Source organism: Mytilus edulis, chromosome 14 (genome assembly GCF_963676685.1).
Source record: "Mytilus edulis chromosome 14, xbMytEdul2.2, whole genome shotgun sequence".
NCBI lineage: Eukaryota > Metazoa > Mollusca > Bivalvia > Mytilida > Mytilidae > Mytilus > Mytilus edulis.
Window position 1 is genome coordinate 28,152,924 of NC_092357.1, and position 10,595 is coordinate 28,163,518.

A 10,595-nucleotide genomic window follows, 5' to 3' on the forward strand; every position below is an offset into this window, starting at 1 on the left:
ATTTATATTTCCGGGCCACGTCCACTTGTATTTTTTTTGTCCATCTGATGGGTTAAGCCTTTTTCAACTGATTTTTCTGGTTCGTTCTTATGTTGTACTGTTATACCACTGTCCCAGGTTAGGGGGAGGGTTGGGATCCCGCTAACATGTTTAACCCCGCCACATTATTAATGTATGTGCTGGTCCTAAGTCAGGAGCCTGTAATTCAGTGGTTTTCGTTTGTTTATGTTTTACATATTTGTTTTTCGTTCATTTAATTACATAAATAAGGCCGTTCGTTTTCTCGTTTGAATTGTTTTACATTGTCTTATCGGGGCCTTTTATAGGCAGGTGGAAGATAGGTCCGCTGCTGTATGCCCTGAGGTAATCGGTGCCCTCAGGTAATACCGGAAATAGTCCCCATATGCGTAGTAATAACATGATCTAAAAATAGAATAAACTAAAAATACATTATTCTACTTTCTATTTCGACTGACACTACATGTGCGAAACATAGGAGATTCGGTAAGTAAAACAGGAACACATACAACTTTTTACAATTAGTAACGACAAATAATTCAAGAAAAAAATCCAAATATTTGGTTAATTTGTGATCATTGTAACGTGAACAGATATTTATTAAGTGAAACTTAAATGACTTAATATAGTAATTAAAAAGAAAACACTTTCTGAATGGCGATTTACACTTTTATAATAATAGTTGTCAAATACTGGTTTCATAAATACAAGATTTAGATTTATGTCAATAAATGTATACAATTATTTAAACAAATTATTAAAGAATAAAAGTAATCCACACATGCCTAAGTTTCGTGAATGTCCTGTTGAAACTTTGACTACCATGATTGTGTTTGGTAATATATATGACACTTACATATTGACAGATTACGCATATATTGATTTTGGTTACTTCTTTTAAAGTAACATAAGTAGAAAATGATAACATTTAATAGATATGTTATTGAAAATCAGTCCATCTTGTCCGACTGCATGAGGTGCAGTGGCGGATCCAGTCATTTTAAAAAAGGGGGGTTCCCAATCCAGGACAAAGGAGGGGGTTCCAACTATATGTTCCCATTCAAATGCATTGATCTCCAAAAAAAAGGGTTCCTATCCCCAGAACCCCTCTGGAACCGCCACTGAGCTGTTACAAAAAATACCGCGATAAATTGTCACGGCATTATTTGAATTTAAGTGTCCTGCATGCATATTGCACTGTAAGATTAACATTAACACTAAATGCAAAATTGTTAAATATTTTCCACTTTCGTTGGTTTTTTTTATCCTTGTTTGAAATGTATTTTATTAAAAGCTTCTTTGTGTACCATTCCTTGTTTTTTCGAAAGGGGTAGTAGTTATAGATATATATACAATTAAAATAGAATAACCTAGATAACAATATGTATGTGTTCAATAATGATACATATAAAAAAGAAGATGTGGTATAATTGCCAATGAGACAACTGTCCACAAGAGACCAAAATGACACAGAAATTAACAACTGTATGTCACCTTACGGCCATCAACAATGAGCAAAGTCCATACCGCATAGTCCGCTATAAAAGGCCCAGAAATAAAAATGTAAAACAATTCAAACGAGAAAACTAACGGCCTTATATTTATATAAAACAAATGAACAAAAACAAATATGTAGCACATAAACAAACGACAACCACTGAATTACAGGCTCCTGACTTGGGACAGGCACATACGTTTTTTTTCATAATAGTTGTACAAACAGTCGATATGTGTAAAGTATTCCATCAATTAAATCAAAGTATAAATAATCATATTTTTTTATGATTTAAGCAAAGCATATATTTATTGATCCGTATTTTACTCGCTTGGCTTTAAAATAGTTAATAACCATGTTTCTGATCTAATTTTGTATTCTATAAACTGCATCTATATATTTACACTTCAAATCTACAACTCTCAGTCTATGGCTACACGTGCTGATCTTATCTATATTCATGCATAATATTCATCAGCTGTGTATGCGTGTCAAAATCGTATCATACGCGATGATGACCAGCCAGTACACACTGTAATGATTTTATTCATCAGTATTAAAAAAGAGAAACATAACAGTACGAACAGTAATCTTTTTTTTTTTTTCATTTGACATTACTTTGAAAATAACGTAGTAACAAGCACAGGTTATATAGTATACAACTGCTTTTTTAAAATGTTAATTGTCTTGCAAACTTATTTGTAGAGATGTTGGCTATTTTCAAAGAAAAACCAGAAGGTGAGTATATCATGACATATTTCAAATTGTGGAGGATACTACAATTTGTGTATGTAGTACTCCTTTAATGCAAGACCGTCTCTAAATTCCCGTAAATAATGGGATTACTTAATGCCAACTTTGAATCCAGAACTATACCATGGTTCCCAAGGTCACCTCTGCAATAACATATATAGGATCAGGTTTCCTTTACACACATATTGTTGTGTTACCTCATTTCTGGAATACAATATTTATTCAAGTTATTTAACAATAAGAATATGACATGGTCATGATGCCCCCGATCACCTTCACAAAACATTAATACTTTCAGGTTACCTCAGGTCACCATTATAATACTTTACATGGTGAGGTAACCTTAGGTCACCACTGTATTACTGTACATAGTCAGATGACCTGATGTCACCACTGTGTTACATTGCATGGTGAGATTACCTCAAGTAACCGCTACAATACTGCACTTGGTTATGTTAGCTATGCAAAACTCAAATATTATTATTATAATGTATTTCTGAACATGCCCTGGTTACCTCACATCACCGGTGTACTTTTGTACATGGTCAGGTAACCTTAGGTCATCTCTAAATTAGGAAATCATTGTACTACTCTGCATGGTCATGTTACTTCAGGGAACCATTGTACTACTGTGCATGGTCTGGTTACCTTCGGATCCATTGTACTACTGTGCATGGTTATGTTACCTCAGGGAACCATTGCACTACTGTGCGTGGTCAGGTTACCTCATGGAACCATTGTATTACTGTGCATGGTAGGTTACCTCAGGGAATCATTGTACTACTGTGCATGGTCAGGTTACCCCAAGGAACCATTGTAGTACTATGCATGGTCAGGTTACCTCAGGGAACCATTGTACTATTGTGCATGGTCAGGTTACCTCAGGGAACCATTGTACTACTGTGCATGGTCATGTAACCTCAGGGAACCATTGTACTGCTGTGCATGGTGAGGTTACCTCAGTGAACCATTGTACTACTGTGCATGGTCAGGTTACTTTCGGGAACAATTGTACTACTATGCACGGTCAGGTTACTTCAGGGAACCACTGTACTACTGTGCATGGTCTGGTTACCTCAGGGATCCATTGTTCTACTGTGCATGGTCATATTACCTCAGGGAACCATTGTACTACTGTGCATGGTAGGTTACCTCAAAGAATCATTGTACTACTGTGCATGGTCTGGTTACCTCAGGGAACCATTGTACTTCTGTACATGGTCAGGTTACCTCAGGGAATCATTGAACTACTGTGCATGGTCAGGTTACCTCAGGGAACCATTTTAGTACTGTGTATGGTCAGGTTACCTCAGGGAACCACTGTACTACTGTGCATCGTCAGGTTTTCTCAGGGAACCATTGTACTACTGTGCATTGTCAGGTTACCTAATTGAACCATTGTACAACTGTGCATGGTAGGTTACTTCGGGGAACCATTGTAGTACTGTGCATGGTCAGGTTACCTCAGGGAACCACTGTACTATTGTGTATGGTCAGGTTTTCTCAGGGAACCATTGTACTGCTGTGCATGATGAGTTTACCTCAGGGAACCATTGTACTACTGTGCATAGCCAGGTTACCTCAGGGAACCACTATACTACTTTGCATGGTCATGTTACCTCAGGGAACCATTGTACTACTGTGCATGGTCAGGTTACCTAAGTTCAACACTGTACATGGTCATTGTACCAGCTGCATGTTTCCATAGATGAGCTTTGCAAAACTTCTATTTTCTGGAAATTAAACCTCAGGTAACCACAATTGAATGGTCATAATTCTCTTCGTCAGCTTAGTCAAGATTGCATCTATGTGCTATTTTTCACGGACAGGTTACCTGAGGTCATCTGTAAATTACTGAACATGACCCGATTACCTCAGGGAACCATTGTACTACTGTGCATGGTCAGCTTACCTAAGGTCACCACTGTACATGCTGCATGATACCACAGATAAGCTTTGCAAAACGCTTATTTTCTGGAAACCTCAGGTAACCACAATTGAATGGTCATAATTCCCTTCGTCAGCTTAGTCAAGATTACATCTATGTTCTATTGTTCAAAGACAGGTTACCTCAGGTCATCTGTAAATTACCGTACATGACCAGGATACCTCAGGTCATCTGTAAATTACTGTATATGATCAAGTAACCTCAGGGAACCATTGTACTACTGTGCATGGCCAGGTTACCTCAGGGAACCATTGTACTACTGTGCATGGTCATGTTACCTCAGGGAACTATGGTAGATCTGATGTTTGCACAACTTTTTCTTTCTGACAATGAATGAATGAATGAATAAATGAATAATTGAGAAAGAAGGCTAGATTAACCAACAGATGTAAATATGTCTCATTGGCCTAATATTAAATGGCCATTCAATATAACAGATGTCACTTTCTTGCAGGCAAGTGATGAAACTATTGATAGAAGAAATCAAAACATCAACCATTAATACAGCGATGCATGGCAATGTGATGGATGCTTTTTTGGATGTCTTTGAAAAACTTTTACCAAAAACGTATGTAGTACATTTCCCTTGAAAGTTTAATATCTTGAAAACATAGGGTCTGCCGTCCTGCTGAAGGTGGAGGGCATTCAATTGCACCCTTATCTGTCAGCACGTTCGTATATAAGAAAAAAAATGTAAATTTAGTTTTACACCAATCAAATGTTATGAAACTTTGACATAATTACTACATAGCACAGATCAATTTTGAATTTTGGTGGCGTCAGTTTTATATTTCTACAGTTACACAATGAGGGTCGGTTGAAAACAAAACTTTACGAAAAATGAGATGATTTCAAGTAATGTTCTCCAGCTGAGCCTAGCAATATATATTCAAGGTTATTAATACACTGCCAAACAGTGCCCTTACATGAGTTGGACTGTCCCCCCGGTATCTTTCGTCCCTTGTGTATACTTTACACTTTACAATGAATGATTTGAAAATTTGATGAATATTTCGTTTCTGTTCTCAAGCTTTGGTTTCCATCAACCAAATATTATGAATCTTATAAACAATGCTAATTAAAACAAAACACAGATGAAGTTGTAATTTTGATGGCATAACTTTTCCAGTTTGTAGTTACATGAGTTAAGCCACTCATGAAATTGAAATATTGCTGACATTTTCCTTTTCGTTCTCTACCACTCATGAAATTGAAATATTGCTGACATTTTCCTTTTCGTTCTCTACCTTAAGTTTGCAAGAAAAATTGTATAAAAAACTTATGCACAATGTATTTCACTATAAAACACAGATGAAAATTTTGGTTGAGTTACTGTTACTGTGTTAGAGTTATGCTCATTTACAAATGAAAATCAAGGCTTAATTTATCTTTCCGTTTTTCCTCAAGTTTGTCTCCACCAAATGTGAGGAAACTAATACACAATGCTTATTATCATTAAACTGGAGGTAAAAATTTATGTAGTGTCACTTCCTCTCATTCATTTGTAATAATGTTCACTTAAAAAAATGTTACGGTTGAATTGTTTAAAAATCTTTTCTTAGTGAACCTTTATTTCGGCATTTATTTTTGAACCCACCATCTTCCATTAATCTTGGCGTCGCTATCTTCGAAGTCTTTGAAGTAGAAGTGCATGCATAGGAATGATCTTCTGATTTGGTTTTTCTATTTGGAAATAATGGTTCCTGCTTCCTTTTACGGTTGGTTTTGCAAAATTCTGTTAGGACACAAACATTTCGTGTATTACTGAGTGCATTCAGCAGCATTTTATTTTAATTTTCACTCAGATGTCCAAGTCCATCACCATTTACAAAAGCATTAATTTCACCAAGTTTCATCCGAATACTGTCCTCTATGGACAATTCCATAGGTTTGTAATCAACATGACTATGATGATATTAAGGATGATGAGTTCATTGATAGCACAATTTGTCGTGCAACTTTAAGACAAATACACTCAATGCCATGGCTATTAGCATAGCACGAGCAACTAAATGTGTCTGTACATACAACTGAAACAGAGCTACTGTTATCAAAAAAAAGGAAAATAATCATTAATTTCATAGATGTTTGCAGCTGCTTGCACTCTTTTCTGTTCAATGCAAACACCTTTGGCTGTGGCAACATTCATTGCCAAATGATAATGTTTACACAGACCTACAACTAATATCATTTATCAGACTGGCATATTTCAATAAAATATGAACATTCAAATATACACTAGCAATCAAGCCTGTAATGGCAAGCTAAATTTTGTTCTTCATGTTCTTAAGATAAAGTTATAAATAAATTTTAATTGTCTTCTTATTTTAACACGGTGAAATTCCACAGATAACACGTAGGTGACAAATAGAATTATTCGGGGCCTTTTTAGCTTGCTATTCAATGTGAACCAAGGCGTCATGTTCAAAGCCGATGTTTGAGCTGTAGTTGTTAACATCAAATACATTGTTACACAGATGGAGAGCTGTCTAATTGGCAAATTTCATCATCTTATTTTTGTAGGTTATGAACTGAACCTGCAAAGTTCTGTTACATTGTCTTTTTCTATTACCTTTGCCGTCATCAAGCAGGTTTGAACACCATGATTTAATAAGAGTAGTAAGTAAGTAAGTAAATAGTGTATTACAGTGTCACGATCGAATAAACATCATTATATACAATATAAAAATCTTTAAAACCATATTAGGTTATTGCCTTTTAGACATATGAGACACTTTCATTCTGTGCAAACTAAGAAATATATACTATAATATAAAACTTTTCATGATACTAAAAGTTTTAAGTTCATTTAAGTTCTTTTCTTATATGTGAGGAAAAATTACAGTCTATTAAAAATTGGTTTTCTGTCTCTATAAAATTGTAATTGCAGAAAAGACAAAGTCTATCACATAATGGAGTGTTCGGCTTGGTGTAACGTTCGGTCTCAACTGCAAGCGGCAGCAATCTACATCGAAAGTTTGATAAAATGTGTCGATGGTCACGAAAGTTGATTGTTATAACAAATATATTAGTTTCGCAATTGGTTTTAAACATTCTGAATGTTCTAAACTTCTTTCCATTTACAGAATTTTTATCGTCAAAAGCATCAATTAACCATTTCTCCTGGTCTATAATTTTTTTTTGTTTTTTGTTATATTAAATATCGCCTACCTCCCCTAGGAGCAGCTGGGCAATTGCAAGTAGCTTTCAGTAGGTCCACCTCGTACGTATTTTGATTCGTTTGTGATGGGACAATACATTGAGTATCAGTTTCCCACTCAATTAACCAATCAAGCCCAGCCTTCATCATTTCCTCTGCAAGTAATTGCCCCCTTTTGTCTTTTTCATTACGCATGTTCTTCATTCTCCCACTTCTTGCCAGTTGTTCAATGTAACTGAAACAGCAGTAAATTCATCATGTAAATTATGGTTAACAGTACGTATCTGGAAAGCTAATTGATTATGAATAGTTTTTATAACTATTTACTTTCTTTCATTTCAGATCAAAGTGAGACATGATACATGACAGAAGAGAAAGGAATGAATTCCTGCAAATTATGACATTGCTGAATAATGAGAAAAAAAATGGCATACTTATACAAAAAAAATTCAGTTTAGGTACACCAAAAAAAAACCAGACAAACCTGAAATAAACATAAAAAGGCACGTATCTATGACATAAATTATTTGATTGTAGTAATTATCTAAATTTAGCCTTATTCATCCATTCCACCTAAATAAATACCCTGTACACATTGAGCATTGTTTCAATTATTTTCTCAATCTTTTACCGTTCTGCAGATAAACATAAAACACAGTCAAGTTGAAATTATTCGTTTATTGTATGGTAATACAATGTAACTCCATAAATAAATAGACAGCACCTAAATCTGAACATTTCTGCTATATAAAAAGATGTGATATGATTGTAAATGAGATAACTTTCGAATTCAAAAACAATATGCAAAAAGTTGGTAATTACAAGTTGAAGTACTGCATTCAACACAGAACATAGGCCAACACAAATCAAGATAAGTTTTAACGGTGGTGTGACTTGCACACAAATAAGTACGGATTTTATATATATTGATTTTGGTTTGACACGAATTTAGTGTTCAAGGGGTCTGAACCACACAGGGTGCAATCTCCTTATTTGATGTAAAGATGAATTTCAATGTGCTATATTTTTTTTTCCTATGTCTATGTTCTATTATTAATATTACTGTTACTGTTGGATTGTTTTCTGTGATATCCATTTAACCTTGCTCGGTACTTATACATCCCGTCAATGTGTTTGTATTATCTTTAATTTTTGCTGGTGTGTTGAATATTCGACTTTTTGTGTTTCGTTGGTTCTTATAACGTGACTCTGTACTTTTTTTGTTTAAATATTGAACGACAAAAATATGTGACGTATAAATGTTCTGACGTCAGACACTCGAAATTGTTTCTTTTAAAATTGTAACATAATGATGACTGCTGTACCCCTATTTTGACTTTTTTATTTATTCTGTCTGTTTAGTTCACACATCATTGTAAATATAACGAAATTTGATGAGACTGTCGTACAAATTGAGATGTTTAGCGCTATAAAACCAGGTTTAACCCATCGTTTTCTACATTTAAAAATGCCTGTAACAAGTCAGGAATATGACAGTTGTTGTCCATTCGTTTTTGGTGTGTTTTGTCCTTTGATTTTGCCATCTGATTAGAGTTTCCGATTTGATTTTCCTCTGAGTTCAGTATTTTTGTGAATATACTGTTTACCTCATTGTTAAAGGATGTATATTGAACTAATATTGCTTGCATGCACGTGATTAATTATTTGTTTGGTAATTTGGCTTCTTATTTGTTTAATCATGCAGCTTTGATAACCTTTACTGTTCTAGTGTTACCATGCATGATTTCAGACATAAATAAAACAAAGATTTCAAAATTATGTTCACATAAGACTGAACATGTAATGATACCTTTCCACAAGATTGTTTGTGTCATGGTCTTCATGATATAATTTTCTTCCATAATTGCTCCACCTGCAACTCCAGATGTCACCAAACCAATTTGATTTTAAATATTGAGTTACTGCTGGTGTTGGTAATTCATCTAGCACGTACTCCAAATGTCTGTCAAATTCTTCTTTCTATTGTAAGAATGAAAGCATTTCTAGACTTATGATATTTGGATAAAATAAATTCAGAAAAGATCATAGGTATGATTTAAGTAACTTTCCCTTATTTTAAGCATCAAATGTATCAGGATTAAAATTTAATACGCCAGACGTGCGTTTCGTCTACATAATACTCAGTGACGTTCAGATCAAAATAGTTATATAAAGCCAGACAAATACACAGTTGAATAGCATTGAAACCCCAATTCCTAAAGGTTGTGGAAACTACGACTAAGGTAATCTATTCCTATTCTAAGATACTTCAGATTTCAAATGCTCATTCAAAATCATACAAGTTTGCATAATGATCTGTCATAGTTGTAACATTTGAATACGGAAAAATTTACCAGTATAGTTACAACAAATGATGTAAGATCAATATAATTAGATATGACAAAATTAGAGCAAACTGACTGCTTTAACAGATTGTTCATTCCATAACTCATATTGAAGAAGGTCATATTTATATATTTGGCTAGACACCTACTTGTTTAAAGTTAATCCTAATTTGGACACATACATAAATTTACAAAATTTGATTATAAATCGAAGGGGTGACCTTATATAATGTGTTTTTGTGGTAGCTAAATATCAAATGAAATTGATTTAGCTTTAATTATGTATTAATATAAGCCAAATGGGTCATACAGTTATTATCATACCAAATTAAACGAAGTTGCGGAGGGTATACATTTTTTTAGCAGTCCGTCGTTATTCCGTCCGTGTGTTTGTCAGTCCTATTCTTGTCATCGTAAGTTCTCTCAAACTTTAAATTTCATGAAACCTTTTCAGATAATAACTAACATCTATCAAATTGTGTAGATGTGCATAGCGACAGGAAAGTATGATTTAGTTTTTTTATCGAAGTTATTTCATTTGTCCAGTAACAATATGTGGGTGTAGAGTATGTGAGTGTCCTCTCTAAGGTTCCTTAATTTTTCATAAGTTCCTACCGTAGTGCACAGCTTTAAGCTTCTTATACCTTCAATTACGTTTTTTCGTTTCTGAATGTTTGCATTTCCTGAAATACTTGAGTTCGTTTTGTTCACGAAACGGTAGATAGCCTAAAAATGATTAGAAATCAAATGTTTTAGCTTTTTAAATACATATATATATGTTTAAGATATCATACTGGTAAGTAACAATTTAGAAAAAGACAAATTGAGAAACTGATATGTGAATGTGGATTTGGCTAGCAAGAGACCACTCGCCTA

At 34.3% G+C, this 10,595-nt stretch overlaps 1 long non-coding RNA gene across 1 annotated transcript; it reads left to right on the plus strand.

Annotated features, from left to right (window-relative positions):
* The first annotated feature begins 2,211 nt into the window (after positions 1–2,211).
* On the plus strand, positions 2,212–7,832 carry LOC139503867 (uncharacterized). The gene is made up of 3 exons (XR_011659207.1): positions 2,212–2,251; positions 4,669–4,782; positions 7,717–7,832. It is a non-coding gene; the product is annotated as an uncharacterized lncRNA (long non-coding RNA).
* Positions 7,833–10,595: the final 2,763 nt, after the last annotated feature.